This window comes from Sus scrofa, chromosome 1 (genome assembly GCF_000003025.6).
Source record: "Sus scrofa isolate TJ Tabasco breed Duroc chromosome 1, Sscrofa11.1, whole genome shotgun sequence".
In the NCBI taxonomy this organism is placed as follows: Eukaryota; Metazoa; Chordata; class Mammalia; order Artiodactyla; family Suidae; genus Sus; species Sus scrofa.
This window is the reverse complement of record NC_010443.5, coordinates 147,846,698-147,854,251: the sequence shown is the minus strand read 5'-3', so window position 1 is coordinate 147,854,251 and position 7,554 is coordinate 147,846,698. Positions and strand designations below refer to the sequence as shown.

Sequence of the window (7,554 nt, the reverse complement as noted above, 5' to 3'; positions counted from 1 at the left end):
GTTTTCAGTGAATTATGGAAGTGTGTGGAACTGGCAGGCTTGTCTTTTTCTATGAGCATGTTGTCTTGTCCCACATCCATCTGACTCCACTTTACCAACCCTCCTACCGGGGGTCCCCCATGGCCCCCAGGCCCTTACACAGCTCTGTGTTCGCCTGCATCCCATGATGCTCTGGGAGGGGCCATCCCTATGGGGCTAAAGGAGAATCACAGACAGCAGCCCACCTCTGGTTTTCCGGAGTTAAACCAGGCTCTGGTCCTAGAACCACTGCCAACTTTGACAGTCAACACTGGGCTGTTTTCTCTATTTGAAATAAAACTGGAGGGAGTGAGATTTCAAACTCCGAAGGGTTTTGCTAATTTTCCAAAAGGTTGCTGCTGAGGAAGCAGAGTGGTGAGATGGAAACCCTGGCCTATCTTGGTTGCAGGCGGGGGTGGGGGGTTGCTTTGCCCTCACTTTCCAGAGAAACACATGGATAGGTCTCAGAGCACTGACTGGGGGGACCCTGTGCAGGGGCCTCACTTGGTGCTCAGGTGGCAGAACGACCCCTGGCTTCCGGCTCCTCCCTGACACTTGCTGGCAGTGACTTGGTGAGACTTGGTTTCTTCACCCATGGAAGAGGATAACAGCTGCATACACAGCCTCCCAGTTAGGGTTATGTGACATGAGCCTGACCAAGGTAGACTGTCTGGCCCATCACAAGCACTCAGGAACTTGACCTAGGACCTCACAGGTGACCAGGGGTGAGGAGCACCTCCAGACGACGTGCCAGGCCCCCAGACACTCCGAGCATCTTTAGTGTTTATTTTTGAAATCTGGTCCTTTGAGTTGTTGGCTTTTGCTTTTGCGGTGACAAAAGAGGGTTAGATATTGCTTTTAGAGTCTGGGCAATCCCCAATATGGTTTCAAAAGAATATGATGATCCCTACTGGTATGTGAGATGACTTATTAAAATTACACCCTGTTTTCCAGCGGACCTTGTACAGTGTGGCCGCCTGTTAGAGATGTTCCAGTCTCCTCTTAGGACAACTGTCATTCCTGCCCTGGAGGGTGGGGGTGGGGGCGGCGGTCCACGAGCAACACTCCGCTTTTAGGGAAAGACCGGGCTTAGCCAAAACATTTCCAACTTCCTACTCGCCCCCACCCCCCAAATCCCCCAGAGGTTGCAAGCTGCCCCTTCTGTGTGCCTCGGGAGAGCAAAATAGGAATATCTTGAAGATTGCAGTCAAAAAGCCATGTCCTGGGAGCCAGGAGCCACGCAAGCCCTTAGTAACTGCGTGTTTTGTTTCCTCCTCTTCAGAGCACCCAGGTAACCCCAGGGCCACCTATCAGCATGGAGGTCAGACTGACCCAGATCCCACACTTCAAAACAATTATGCGGAGTGTCTCTCCTTTGCCAGCAGCTAAGTGTCAGAAAAGGCATTGACGTCATAGATCTCTGCTCTGATAAGTTGTGTTGCTGGGAGGCAAGGTTTACGGGTTACAGATTGTGTCAAAGTGGTTTATAAACTCAAACTCTAGGGGTTGCAACTGGCATTGCATTGTCTCAAAATCATGGAAACACCAAGAAGTCCAGGAAAAGATACTTTTGAAAACTTGATGTAGGTCAAGTCTATTGAAATTCAGCTTTTTGTGCGGCCCTGGTGCCCATGGGGGGCTCTGGACACCAGACAGTCTTTTCTCTCATTAACCTCAGGCTGCTCTCCCCCCGCCCCACCCCCAGGTACCAACACGGCAGTGCTGGAAAGGGAGGCAAAGCAGGTAGGAATGACTCATTTCTCATTTGAATAGACCCTTTATAAATCAGAGTCATCTTTCCGAGAATAGTCCTTGAAATGAAATTGTACAATCCAGTGTTTCTCAACATCTCGGGTTTAAAGGCAGCAGGAGGACTTCAGAGTGTGGGTTGGAACAGGTGATCAGAAGGGGCAAAGTGGGGAGGGGACTGTGGGTCCGCTTGGGATTTCTGAATAATGAAACATGATGTTTAATAAGTCATTTTTAATTAGCTCCCATCCGCTGAGGTGCTCCTCTGGTGGTTATTTGTGCTACCTTGCCGACTTTCCAGGAGAGGCCCTGCTTTATGGCCCTGGCTACCATGTCTGCTCAGAGCTATTACTAGAAAATATGGTGGGTGTTACACTAACATGCAGTGACTCTCCTTACACACACACACACACACACACACACTCTCACACTCACACACACACAAGCAGCACTGATGGCCCAGAACACCTGCTGGCGGGTGACACGGGGGTGGCCTTGCCTTTGGTCCAGAGCAGGCCCTGTCGTCCTGGAGGGCAGAGCACACGCCCACCTTCAGGACTCAGCTCCTTTTCCACCTGAAGTTTCTGATTGTGAGGAGGATGCCAGGTGCAAGACTCCTGGCACGGGCTCTTAGATGCTAGTCATGCTCAGGAAGAGCCTTCTGAGTGGCACTGCCCCAAACATGGGGTTGGCCAGACAAAGGAGACAGAACCCATAGGATCAGGAGCGATAGCTGGAGCTCGGTTTCTCTGTGTGTTTCTCAGATAAAGGCGCAGGGTACAGCGAGAGCAGCAGGGGCCCAGGAGGCCTGTGAGGGAAGCCCGCTGTCACCAGATGTCTCCGAGGCCCATTTCTCCTTGCTGGGTCCCCAGGGGACCGGAGGCCGGGGAAATTTGGGGTTTTCATGGATAATGCTCTAGAGGAAGTGTCTGCTCCCTGCAACCCTCAGCCCAGAGCTGAATGTGACCCTCTGGTCTGTCCACTCCCCTCTGGCCACCAGCAGGCGGTGCAGGCTGGCACTGAAGAAACAGGGGCTCTGGCCCATCATACCCAAACCCACGCTGTGTGGAGCCCTGTGTCCTCCGGGCTTCACTTCAATCTGGGAGTTTGGGCTGGGCACGGGTGGGAGCGCAGAAGGAGGGAGCGGCCAGGTGGAAACTGCATCTCACGTGGATACACACCTTCTGGCAGCACCTGCAGGAGGGCGTTTGGGGTGTGGGGGTGGGGCGGCTGTCAGTGTCTGGGGGGTGAATCACCCGGTAGGCTGGGAGGGCTGCAGGCTGTGGGATAGTGGATGCGGGAGGATGTAGAAGTCTCTAGAGATGGGGTAAATCGAGGAGCATCTAACTCTGATATTCCCATCCTCTTGGCTGCCTTTCTGCTCTGGCTCCAAGCTGGTGGGTGTGAGCAGAGACTGTCGGGACCCCAGGGAGGTGCGTCCACCCTGGTGTTGATGGATTGCAGGGGAAGGGTGCCTCGAGCCCCAAGTTCTCTTCCCTGGGAGTGTGTGTGTGTGTGTGTGTGTGTGTGTGTGTGTGTGTGTGAGTGTGTGCACACATAACAAGTAGTTCCTAGTCTTCGTCCCACCCTCCCCCTACATGAGATCAGGCCCCCCCCCCGCCCAACAATGACTGGAAAAGACTTTCCCTTCCCTCTCAAGGAAGCCCTAATGCCCAGCCCCTCCCTCTGGAGGGGGCTTCCCCTCCTCATACGAGCGTCTCAGATGGGAGTCATCTGCATTTTTGCTCAGTCAAGGGTCTAGTCAAGTAAACAAACACGACCGTATGTTACACACAAGAGAAGAATTCGATTCCAAATCCCTGTTACCAAGGGCACACTTCACAGCAGCACAGGTGAGAAAAACGTGATCAGAGTTACTCTGCTACATCATAACATACCTAGGTCACTGGATCAGTTCCTGGAGGGTCTCCATGTGCTTGAGGGTTTTATAGACAGTAGTGAAGAAAGAAGAGAAAACCCCAGCCTAAGTCACTGGAGGGGCTTCCAGCAAGCTACCGACACCTCCTCTATAGAAATCCCTGTTAAGTAGGGTGCTGTGAAGAAATGGCAGAAATAGTGAGGCTCACACAGGAGGTGAGGGGAACATGTTCATTTATAAAACTAAACCTTGGGTCTCATGCAGGTCATACTTGATCCCACAGTGCCCCCAAAGTGCTGACTCATTTGTAGAGAAAAAAAATCAATCCATGTTTAAAGTGGACTCTTTTGAAAGGATGTGTTAAAATTACTCTCCAATCTTTTCCAAACCCTAGCTGACAAGCAGGTGTTTTCAGCGTAGAGGCTGGAGCTGCCCCACCAGAGGCCGATGAGAGGTTTGTGAAAGCTGAGAGGTGGACCCTCATGTGGCTTCAGAAGCTCAGATGCTTGGTGTCCTAGCACCTGATGCAAATGATGGGTAAGTTGCTCACTCACCTGCAGCGCCACCTGCTTGTCCCTCCCTGGAATACACCTGTTAGTCAAGCTCCATGGAAACAGGCTGGAGAAAATTAAAGATGGAGGGAGGATTTTGTGAGCTGTTTCTGCATGATCAGCACGACCTTCTTCAGAAGGGCCACAGACACCCGCAGTCGTGCAGGGCTCGCCTCCATGTGACTCCTCAATGTCAGCTGGCCTGAAGTGGGTGCTTCTGTTTATAAACGAATTCCTGTGCACAGCAAGTCTGGTGCAGCCTGGTGAGCCTGCTCTCAGTGCCAACAGCACAGTCCACAAGGCATGGCAACCCGTGACAACAGCAGATGGGATGTGTGATATCTCATTTCCATCTTTCATCATTAGTTTCCCACACTCGAGTCACACCTGGGCAAGTGCTCTGTCCATGGAAAACTGTTTGATGACACCCATCAAACAGGCCACATGTCACCACCAATGGGAAAGGATGGGCAGACTGAAGGTATCCCAGTGGGCTAAGTCTCTGCCAGCATGTCACGTCTATGCTCAGGTGTAACCGACAGAGCGCCTCCCTCGTGTGCCCCCACTGTGGGACTCAGGCCCATTGGTCATGCTCTTTCAAAGCATCCCTGACTTTTCCTTCTGGCACCCAGGGCAAATTCCAAGGAGGATGCTTGGCAAGACCCTCTCCCTGGTAGATGCCTGCCTCCCCCACTTGTTGCCAAACTCCAGGAGCTGGGGTTTTCTGTTCTTTCTTCACTACTGTCTATAAAACCCTCAAGCACATGGAGACCCTCCAAGGACTGATCCTGGACGAAGGGCCCAGGGCCTTCTGGACAGACCACAGAGTCGAGAAACACTGGTCTTGCAAGGGCAGCTTCTGAGCCCTGAATGGCGGGATTCTGTTCTAACTGAAACTTTTGGTCAACAAGTTCCTTTCTGTAGTTGACCATCAAAATAGACTTTGTGTCATTTGCTTCTGACCTGACCCTGTGCTTTTTGTATCTGACTCACAGGTGGGTGACCCACAGCTCATTCAGACAGTTGTCACAGCCCCTGGGCACCGTTTCCAGTGAATGATGTTGACAGTAATTTTCTTATTTGTGTTAAGAGTTTGACCTCTTAAAAAAATGTAGTTTTACTCGCACTGCTAACATCAAAACACACACACAGCATGTTTCATAGGGGTTACTTTGAATCCGATACCTGTTTTCTATAGGCTGTCACTCTGGCAGTTTCTGGACCTGTCAGCTCTCAAACTCACCTCCTGGCTGGGAAGACGCTCCTTCTAGTAACTAATGTTCTTTCCTAGTGAAATTCAGAACCAGCTTTTCCACTGACCCAGATATTTCACATGCAGAAAAATGGACCATTCACAGTCAGAGGATGATGAGGACAGACTTGAATAAAGGCAACACTTCTCAACTCTTTTGGATTGTTTTCATTGTTTTGAGAATGTAATTTCTAGGGGAAAATTTTCTAATCCTGGTCACAAACCATCCCCCAAACAATAAGTGTTCCTAAGTATGGTTTTAATGAGTGATTTCTGAGGCTTTGCTTTCATGGCAGGAATTCATTCCTATAGCAATTGTCATGGTGCCCTGACGCGCACATTGATGAAATATATGTATAAAATATTAAAACAAGAGAGCCAGGATCAACGCTCGAATGAGCAAGAGTGACGTGACTGAGGGACAAGTTACAACATTAGAGGGGAAAAAAGCAACCCTAGACGTCTGCCTTTTATTCCTGGGAAATTACACACTGATGACTCGAACCCACAGACCTGGCAGCTACTCAGTCACGCAGGGGAATAAGGGAGCAAACAAGTGTCCAAACTTGATCCAATGGCTTCAAGTCTTGAAATGATGTGTTTTGCACTTGGAATGTTTTCAAGGTGCTAACACTTGGGATGGGTCTAAGTAGAATAAACCATGATTTTTTTTCCCCAAGACTAAAACAAACAAACGACAAATTGTAATGCACTAAATTGGACTGTAGATGCATGTTATTCTTTATAGGATCTGCCAAAGACTAAGGAATAGGTTTTCAACTTCAACAATATAATAGGCAGTTATTTTTATCAGCAAAAGTGAGCTTACTTGTGAATAGCCAGAAGAACTGCAATTCAGGATATATGAGCTATGGCGGACCACAGGCAAGTCAGGGAACGAGGAAGGGGAACTTGCTTTTATAGGGTAAAGGGGGAGTTAAGAGGAGCTGGTATACCCACAGAGTCCATTGCGGGGTCCAAAGCGTGGAGGCTTCCCATTGGTTAGGCTGCTACAGTTTCTGATTGGCTGGGCTGTGATGCAGTGGAGAGATGTCTTCTTCCTCTGGATGGTAAAGGGAGGCGCCTTCCTGTCCCAGGCTAGACTTTGTGCCTCCTCCTATCTGGAGTAATTGATGATGATGGCAGGCGTGAGAGCTCCTCCTACAGGCCTGTTCTGACTACGGCTTTAGCTGAGGTTCTCTAAATTAATTCCGAGGCCAGACAGGGAAAGGCAATGAGTGGTGCATTTTGCCTGAGGGCTAGGTGCTCCCAGAAATGTTCCTTTTCATTATAACTTGTCCTGCGGCTGATGCAGCCAAAATATCAGGGAGTTTCCTGTCCAGGTACTCAATCTTTGTGGAAGTTCCAGGCTCTAGGAGAGTTGCTTGGTGGCTGGCTCTTAGACAGGGGAGGGCAGAAGCTGCGACGGAGAGAGGTTGGCCACCTTTCAGTCCTCCTCCTGCGCACTTGAATGAAGTTACGTTCATTCTCAATCTGTGCTAAATCTTTAATCTTCATTAGAAATCCTTGTTTTGTCCAGGGTCCTTTAAGCTTGATATTTTCATGAAAAACATCTATCCAAGTACCAATGCACCCTCAGAAGGTAAAAATTTCTTCTTTTAATTTACAAAATTTACAGTAAAAAGAAACATAACATCTTTCTCTGATCAAGGTTTCCCTGTTTGAAATATCAAAAACCACACTGACTCACTGGGAAATAAGCTGGTGATCTTTGAAGGGGGTGGATTAGAAAAAGGTTGTATGGACCCATCTGACTTGAGCAAGACAATGTCATCCTACACAGCAGCCTTTCCTGAGGATGTTAAAGCACTTTATGGATATTAATTATCTCATTCATTCTCATCACTTTGTATGAGCCAAAGGCATTTGAGATCGCCAGTCACCCATCTCCCTAAACTAAGTATCTCAAGCCTCCATTTCCAGTTCAAAGTACTCTCAGCTCCTTGGAGTGCCCGTCGTGGTGCAGTGGTTGACGAGTCCGACTAGGAACCATGAGGTTGCAGGTTCGATCCCAGGCCTTGCTCAGTGGGTCGAGGATCTGGCGTTGCCGTGAGCTGTGTTGTAGGTCGCAGACTTGGCTCGGA

At 49.6% G+C, this 7,554-nt stretch overlaps 1 long non-coding RNA gene across 1 annotated transcript; it reads left to right on the top strand.

The window, feature by feature from the left end:
- Positions 488–5,596, top strand: LOC102168188. Its single transcript, XR_301093.3, has 3 exons — positions 488–1,601; positions 1,724–1,761; positions 4,041–5,596. It is a non-coding gene; the product is annotated as an uncharacterized LOC102168188 (long non-coding RNA).